Source organism: Haliotis rufescens, unplaced genomic scaffold, assembly GCF_023055435.1.
Source record: "Haliotis rufescens isolate VD_foot unplaced genomic scaffold, xgHalRufe1.0.p SCAF_55, whole genome shotgun sequence".
In the NCBI taxonomy this organism is placed as follows: Eukaryota; Metazoa; Mollusca; class Gastropoda; order Lepetellida; family Haliotidae; genus Haliotis; species Haliotis rufescens.
In genome coordinates this window covers 3,023,887-3,033,748 of record NW_025964279.1, presented here as the reverse complement: position 1 = coordinate 3,033,748, position 9,862 = coordinate 3,023,887, and positions in this window count along the sequence as shown.

Below are 9,862 nucleotides of genomic sequence, written 5' to 3'. Positions count from 1 at the left end.
CTTGATCTGGAAAGCGACGCTCTGATTGATCGGATGAAAGGTCGGTCTCACGTCACCCGCCATGGGATGTCAGATCTTTGTTAAGTGATAACTAAGTTTAGATTTTATTGCCAAACAACTGCACCATAACTTACTACGGGGGTCAGAATACGTGCCAACTCTCTCATGCCGTTGTAAGAGGCGAATAAATTAGATCAGTGGTGCATGCTGGGTAACTAGAATCTGAGTTGGCTGATTGAGTGTGTTTTTACGCCGCTTTTAGCAATATTCCAGTAATATCACGGCAGCGGACAGCAGAAATGGGCTTCACATGGGAAATCGTCCCCGGGCTCTCTGCTTGACAAGAGAAAGCGTTATCCACAAGGCTACCCCACCGACCCCTTGGTGAATGCGTGTCATCGTATATTGCGTATGGCTTCGTTTATTTAAATGTCGTCGTGATATTGATGGAATAGTGTTGACTGCGGCATTTAGACAACAAACAAAACCGTATACACTCTCTGTGTGTGCGTGTGTGCGTGCGTGCGTGCGTGCGTGCGTGCGTGCGCGTTTGGCTGATTGTACCACTCCGGACTAATGCCAGTTTCATAGAGCTAGCCAGCTGAGATACCATGCCGCAGTTTAACATTGATAAGTCCCGGATCTCACAGAGCCTCTAGATCTCCTAGAGTCCCGGATCTCCAAGACCTTCTCGTTATGCTGAAGTCCCGGGTCTCACAGACCTTCTAGATCTCCTCGTTCTTCTGGAGTCCCGGATCTCACAGATCTTCTAGGTCTCCTAGAGTCCCGGATCTCCTCGTTATTCTGGAGTCCCGGATCTCCCAGATCTTCTAGATCTTCTAGATCTCCTCGTTCTTCTGGAGTCCCGGATCTCACAGATCTTCTAGGTCTCCTAGAGTCCCGGATCTCCTCGTTCTTCTGGAGTCCCGGATCTCACAGATCTTCTAGGTCTCCTAGAATCCCGGATCTCCTCGTTATTCTGGAGTCCCGGATCTCCCAGATCTTCTAGATCTTCTAGATCTCCTCGTCTTCTGGAGTCCCGGATCTCACAGATCCTCTAGGTCTCCTAGAGTCCCGGATCTCCTCGTTATTCTGGAGTCCCGGATCTCCCAGATCTTCTAGATCTTCTAGATTTCCTCGTTCTTCTGGAGTCCCGGATCTCATAGATCCTCTAGGTCTCCAATTTCTCCTGAGATACCATGCCGCAGTTTAACCCGGATCTCCCAGACCCTCTAGATCTCCTAGAGTCCCGGATGTCCAAGAACTTCTCGTTATCCTTGAATGCCGGATCACCCAGACCTTATAGATCTCCTCCTCATCCTGGAGTCTCGGATCTCACAGATCTTCTAGATCTCCTCGTTATTCTGGAGTCCCGGATCTCACAGATCTTCTAGATCTCCTCGTTATCCTGGAGTCCCGGGTCTCCCAGATCTTCTAGATCTCGTTATTCTGGAGTTCCGGATCTCCCAGACCTTCTAGATCTCCTAGTTATCCTGGAGTCCCGGGTCTCCCAGATCTTCTAGATCTCGTTATTCTGGAGTTCCGGATCTCCCAGACCTTCTAGATCTCCTAGTTATCCTGGAGTCCCGGGTCCCACAGATCTTCTTGGTCTCCAATTTTTCCTGGAGTCCCGGATGTCCAAGGTCTCCATGTTTCTCTTATCTCCCATTTCCGCCAGTTCTCCTAGTCCGCCTGGACTGACGGATCTCCTTGTTCTCCAAGATATTTATATCTGATCCTTGCACTTCCCACCGAATCGGTTCAGAAACTAGTGCCATACTTAACACAGTGAAACACAAACCTCATTAATCCGGAAACCTCTCATTCCGAACGATCTTGCCAGCACCAATTGTTCATTAATCCAGACATTGCTTAACCCTAACGATGCCACTATCAACGGCATCGTCCGGATTAACGAGGTTTCCTTGTTTATCTGTTCCATAGGACCAAGGTTTAATTGATGACAAGACCACTGTTTATACTCATTCCGCTAGTCAATTGTCCGAATGTTATATACATACATAAACCTCACTCAAAGCTCCACTAAAAGTCAAATAACTCGACAACCAGTGTACAGTGGTCTTAGGTGAGGTGAAATTGGGTTTAACGTCGCGTCCAAGATTATTGCACTTATATAGCGACGTGCATGCACGTGTGTGTGTGTGGCTGCTTGTACTAGTCCGGACTGATGCCGATTTATAGTGCTAGCTCACTGAGGTACCATGCCGCAGTTTAACATGAATACCCCACTCAGACACAGTATACTGACTCCGAGCCGACCAGTCCTTGTTTTAGCCCCTGTATGCCGAGCGCCAGACAGGGTAACAACAAGTACCATCTTTTAACGTCTTTTGGTATGACGCGGCTGGGGATCGAACCCCGGACCTTCCGCTCTCCGGGCGGACGCTCTACCACTAGACCACAGAGGCGGTCTACAGTGAGTGTGTGTAGAGATACATGACTATTCATAAAGGACAGCCGTCTTACAGTGACGAGTGTGTGTAAAAATATATGAATATACATAAAGTCATAACAATGGCGTAACATGTCCATGATTTCTTTTCAAAATGACGTTATTGTGATAAAAGTGGTGGAGGAAACTGCAGTGACAAGATACGGTATTCGGGTGACGAGTATTCATGAGTGACGAGACTGACGGAGATACATGTCAACTTGTCAGCATGCTGTATGTCGTAAATCGGGGTACGTGTTTTGTGTGTGTTGTATATAGCATATATAAAGCGAAAAAAGATAACATTAAACACTTGACAATGTCCATTTTATACGAAACGTTAAAATAAGTTATCAAACTTGACAACGTTTATTTCTGAATGGTTTAGGGTCTAAAACTACTACTACTACTACTACTACTACTACTACTACTAATAATAATAATAATAATAATTATAATAATAATAATAACATAATAATGATAAAACTTTTGGTTTTGACATCTTCATTCGAAGAATCATGTCACACAATAGATCCCACCACCCTCGCTCTTCCCGCAATGGCATATATTTACCAGTTATGATGAGAGGGCGTGGATTGATTAATGTGTAGGCTTTTCATGATAGAATTGATTTGTGCACTTTTGCACACATTTATTTGTCTGATGATCCTCTTGAGAAGCATGTCAAGACTCATGCTGAAAACAAGGCATTCCAAAATTTTCTAAAACGAGCCAAGGATGTTGGACATAATCTCAATGTCGGTGTTGATTTTGTTGATGTATCTGTACTGCTGGACGGAACAGAAACGAGTGTGAACCAAGCGAAGTGCCATATCAAATCGGCCCAGACCCAGACTGAACGACCACTGCATCGAGTTTATGTGCAGTGTGTTGAGAAGATCAGCAACACTGTAGAGTCCTTCGTTTGGATGAAGTCGGCTGGCCTGAAAAGTGAAACAGAAGGCTTTCTGTTTGCTGCTCAGGACCAGTCACTTCCCCCCCGGTTCAAACAGTAGCAGATCCGAAATTGCAAATTGACGCATTTTTCTCCCTAAAATACCTGAGGACTCACTCATGGGCTCAGAAAATGAAATCCCTGATTTTGTTTGTTTGTATGTTTGTTGTTTAACGCCGCACTCAGCAATATTCCAACTATATGACGGCGGCCTGTAAATAATCGAGTCTGGACCAGACAATCCAGTGATTGACATCATGAGCATTGATCCATGCAACTGGGATACGATGACATGCATCAACCAAGTCCCGTTAGACCAAGACCACCCGATCCCGTTTGTCGCCTCTTACGACAAGCATAGTCGCCTTTTACAGCAAGCATGGGTTGACGTCTGTCGACGATCTTTCTGCTGACCCCTTTGGATATTTTATTCATGACATTTAATAATCAAATCTGTGATTTACCGATTGAGAAACGGAGGCCCATAACAGAATTTAACCAATCATTTCCACAGAATCGACGTCATATATAAATCGATATTATATCTGTTACTCTCACTGTTCTCTGCGGACCGTTCTTTGCATGACATAAACTGTTGCGTGTATGCCGCTGCTCGAACACTGGAGGCACTCCATACAGTTTCCAAAGACATTGAACCACAAAAGGGTAATAAAAATGAGGGTGAGATGAAATGGGTTTTAACGTCGCGTCCAAGATTATTGCACTTATATAGCGACGTGCATGTACGTGTATGTGTTTGTGTGGCTGCTTGTACTAGTCCGACCTGATGCCGATTTATAGTGCTAGCTCACTGAGATACCATGCCGCAGTTTAACATGAATACCCCACTCAGACACAGTATACTGACTCCGAGCCGACCAGTCCTTGTTTTAGCCCCTTAATGCCGAGCGCCAGACAGGGTAACAACAAGTACCATCTTTTAACGTCTTTTGGTATGACACGGTCGGGGATCGAACCCCGGACCTTCCGCTCTCCGAGCGGACGCTCTACCACTAGACCACGGAGGCGGTTTTAATAATGATGATGATGATAAGGTAGATGATCCTACCGGGTACCCATTCACTCCGGACAAGGTCACCACATGTGTTACATGTGCTTCTGTGTCGGGCAGGACCGAAGCCCAAGAAACTCTCAGGAGTCAAGCTGCTGAACGTGGTCACCCATTCCTCTTTTCTTCACGACCACAGCAGCTTATATAATCCCCCTAAGTTGACACCTGATTTGTGAGTTCTTGTGAAACCTCCAAGTACCTTGGACTACGCGCATTTGCAATAAACACAAATATATTCCCATGACTGTCTTGAAGCAATTTATTATTTCAATTTGGCTTCCCAGGTTAGCTCCTTGAATGTTGAAGGAAGACTTAAGCAAACCTTAGGATGTTAACCTCCAACCGCGATTCGCCCGTGTTTCTGATAGAAGCTCATTAGTATTCACATCAAGAGATGCCCCTTGTCACGTGATTAAGCGGAAGTGCGAACCGACAAGCGGTCTCTGACACGTGTCGAATGAAGTGTAAAAAGGCCGCAGAGTTCATATCAGGGCTTTACGCTGAATCCACCGCGATACGTAAACAGGCGAATGGATTTATTGTGCAAAGTTGAGTGGTGTGAGTGAGTGAATTGGGTGATTAACGCCACTTTTAGCAATACTCCAGTTATATCACGGCGTGTCAGCTTGGTGTGTATGTCTGTCTTAGTGAGTGAGTGTGAGTGAGTTGGGTTTTAACGCCGCTTTTAACAGTATTACAGTCAGCTTAATGTGGGAGGAAAGCCCGAAGTGATGCAGGTCTCAGACGTTTACCACTTCGGTGAAACCCACGAGCACGGGTATGGTGCTGACAAACCTAGAAACATAATCGGGGCGAACCGGGATTCGAACCCACAATCATAGGTTTCTGGCGTGCCCAAGGGACGCAACTCTGCACAGCGAATCGCGGCGCCTTAGACGACTGGGCCACCCGTGCCCCCTGTGTGTCTTAGACGCTTACCACTTTGGTGAAACCCACGAAAACGACCAGTCTTTGTTTTAGCCCCTTAATGCCGAGCGCCAGACAGGGTAACAACAAGTACCATCATTTAACGTCTTTTGGTATGACGCGGCCGGGGATCGAACCCCGGACCTTCCGCTCTCCGGGCGGACGCTCTACCATTAGACCACGGAGGCGGTCTGTTATTTAAGGGTTACAATATTCAAGACCTTAGTAAAGCTTTTAGAAGGTTTTATGGAAGACATTTCCAAATTTAACGCATCAGTGACTAACATGATTCCTTATTTTGACTTGTACCATATGTTCCCGTGTTTTGCAAGTGCACAATTGACCTGCCTTTGCATGTGTTTGTGACGAGTGACACAGGTGGGCGTAGTTTCGCTCACCTTTTCGCGAACACCTGGTACCATCACTATTTGACATGCTTATGACATCGTCGGAATCGTACAATGGACTCTGCTATGCTAATGTTTTTTTATGATTCTTAATAAGGAAACAGAGAAAGGAAACAAGAAGAATGAAACACTGCATCTGTTAATGAAAACTTTTCTTCCTGGTTGTGTAGGGTCGCAATGCTATAAATATCATAACAACAATATTAACATATCATTGATCGAAGTATGGCAAGCCCTCCGATGAAAGAACTTTATCTCTCCAAGAAAGGGTGAGTGAGTGTTTTAAGCAATTTTCCAGCAATATCGCGACGGAGTACACCAGAAATGGGCTTCACACATTGCACCCATGTCGGGAATCGAACCTGGGTCTTCGGCGTGACAAGCGTACGCTTTAACAACTGGGCTACCCCATCGCTCCTCTCACAGAAAGATGGTCCGCAAGTATTGTTTGATGGCGTTCACTGGACAAGGATGACCCTTTACTGGACCAACACACGTGGTTGCATGGCCACGCCAAGTTTCGCCTCGGTGAGAACAAATGCGTTGGCCGAATAAAACCTGTCGTGTTCATTAAAATGTTGGTGAAAAACCCACACTCACGAATCATTGATAACAATTGAAGGTGACACCAGGTGCTCACGGCACCACTGACCATGCGGGGATCGATGCTCATGATGTCAATCACTGGATTGCCTGGTCCAGATTCGATTATTTCAGGTTCAGCTTTCCTGAGGCATCACGATTCCGACTATATCTGGAGCAAGTGTATAGGAATCACTACCAACAAGTGATGATGTCAGTTGATCGCGAAAAGGTGAGCGCATCCTGCTCCACTGGTGGCACCCGTCACGAATACATGCAAGGGCATGCCAAGTGTTCACCTTAAAAAACACAGGGAGATATGGCACAAGTCAAATTAGGGGATTGCAGCGGACATCACTGGTGGAGATTTTGGAAATGTCCTTCACATCTCAACCATAAAACATTTTTAAAAAACGTCACTCTGATTTTTATGATCTATTTTGGCATGATCATTGAAAGAAAGACCCCAGTCTATAGTGGTGATTTCTGAGTCTGAGCACTGGGGAAGTATGGGGAGCAGTTACGTGACAAAGTTTCCCTGCTCATATTAATACAAGCATGAGAACAATATAGTGAAAAGGTGAAGAAAAGTAACAAATCTTAAACTGTCATACCGACTGATTTACGACAACCATTGTCTGAATGGACATTTCATTCCAAAGGCTAATCACCCTGGAGCCATGCCATGCCATTTAATTGCCGTTATTTATAAGACGCTAATCCCGATTGTTAATCCCCATTGTATTGCACACTGACTGTCTGCCATTATGAACGAGATGTGCAAGTATTTCACGGATGCATTACTGTTCTTTATATTTATGACTTCCTAAATGTCAGGTGACCTTGACCTTGACCTATATAAGCCTTGGTCCAGAGATATAAATCAGAGAGAGGGAGAAGGAGAGAAAAAAGAAAGCCTAAAGGTCTTTTCCTTAGCCTAGCTAGGGTTAGGCTGGGTGCTCCGGGGCACCAAGACAACAACCACTACCACTATGTGCTGACCTGGCACATAGTGTTTTTTTGTATATTGTATGTATTGTGTATACCGCAAGCCATGGTCTCCAAGTTGTCACTTCTACCGAGAACCCTACGTCGACCACTTGCATATACGAGTATGCAAATTATTCATCAGCAACGTCACGTGTGTCTGCAACGCACTTGCACCAACGCGTTGTTACTATGCTTCAATATATTTTAGTATCGTTAGAATGTAATAATGTTACTTGATGGTGTGTACACAGAACCCCATGAAGAAGGAAATTTAACGTCGCACTCAGCAATATTCCAGCTGGACCAGACAATCCAGTGGCATCATGAGCATCGATCCACGCATTTGGGATACGATGACATGCATCAACCAAGTCAGCGAGCCTGACCACCCGATCCCGTTAGTCGCCTCTAACGACAAGCATAGTCACCTTTTACGGCAAGGATGGGTTGCTGAAGACCTATTCTACCCCGGATCTTCACGGGTCCTTTTTTAAAAGGGAATCTTGAAATATAAGATAAGCATATGAAGCAATTAACAATTCAGTTCATGTGCCAGGTGTACTTAACCCAGGTCCGTACAACCTGAAGATTTATCATTGTCAAGCATTCTTTACCTGTTTCACGCATGCGCCCTGTCGACCAGGTTACAAATCTTTTACCACTCACTCACGACAAAGGCTTCACAAAACGTGTTTCTTTACGATATCCCCAGTCTGCTCTGACAGCTACTTGCGTACAAGGGAACCTTTTTGATTTCTGAACGTTGACAGATTCAAGCAAGATATTGTTTATGCGACCTATGACCCGCGTGTAACTATTTCCATGTCCTCGCCTTCCAAAACAAGACAATCAAAGAGAACGGACGCAGTTCGTGTCACTTCCACAAACCAGTCTAACGTCAGGAGCTGAGATACTATCACAGCGAAGCCCTCATGTCTGACATTCGGCGATGTCTGTGGCCGAAGGCGCATTTAGGCGACTGCAGCGCGGAAGGGCCTGCGGAAATATGGCCGGAGTCTTGATGTAGTAATCTGACTGGATAGTCTATTACATGCTAATTAATGTGTTATATTTCCGTAGACGTTGACACTTCTTCTTTTTTTTGTCTGTGTTAAAAATAGCCCCTATTTATGTCCGGGGTTTAACAGTGCGTCTTGTAGGCGGACAGAAAAATGCCTTGTTTTCCTGGGTCAAAGTTGCGAGGTGCTACCCTCATTTCTAACAGAATCATGAATATACCGGACGGCATTAATTACGATTGCAACGATCCTGGAGCAGGCAAACGATAAAATAAATGTGTTCATGAACCAGTGTGTGTGTGTGTGTGTGTGTGTGCGTGCGTGCGTTCGTGCGTGCGTGCGTGCGTGCGTGCGTGCGTGCGTGCGTGGATGCTTGTACAAGTCCGATCTAATGCCGAGTTTATAGTGCTAGCCCACTGAGATACCATGCCGCAGTTTAACATGAATTGCCCACTCAGACACAGTATACTCTTAACAACAAGTACCATCTGTTGACGTCTTTTGGTATGACGCGGCCGAGGTTCGTACCCGGACATTCCACTCTCCGGGCGGACGCCTCACCACTAGATCACGGAGGCGGTCTCTTCAACATGGAGAAGCTCATACAGTAACAATGTTTTCAAACGTTAAGTGAAACCAAATCTCCCGGTGTACTTTTAAGGCCAAGTATTCAATGTCGTTTTTTGTTCGTTCTTTCTCTTCCTTGCAGAAATAAAATCCTGGAGAGATAATGTGATCTGCCGGCCATAAAACCAGTACAAAGCAGAGGTGAGACTCGTGGCAGTGCAAACATGCATATCACATGTCTGAAAGACTTGCACTTGATCGCACGTTGTTTAGCATGACCTGATCATGATAACCTTGATAGTTGCTCATTTTTTTAGTCATCGGTTTGTCGGGTAAAAAAATCGAATAGTTACAGCTCGCCATGTTGTCGTTTGAATAGTGTTGAGTGTGGGGACAAACAAGTTGACAAGTTTGTTTGTTTATTTGTTTGTTTGTTTATTTGTTTGTTTGTTGTTTAACGCTGCACTTAGCAATGTTTCAACTATATGACGGCGGTCTGTAAATAATCGAGTCTGGACCAGACAATCCAGTGATTGACATCATGAGCATCGATCCTCACAATTGGGATACACTAACAGGCAACAATCACGTCACCGAGCCTGACCATCCGATCCTGTTAGTCGCTTCTCACGACAAGCATAGTCTCCTTTTACGACAAGCATGGGTTGCTGAAAATCAATTCTGACCCGGTTCTTCACGGGTCAGGTGACAAGTACCAACTTTTAACGCGTTTTGTTGTGTCGCGGTCGGGGATCGAACCACAGACCTTACACTCTCCGAGCGGACACTCTATCCATTAACCTGCATGATATTCATATAGGTGCTGTTGGGCATATATTGTTTTCAAGAAGATATAAAAATGAAGAAATTTCGTATTTCTAAAAACCAGGG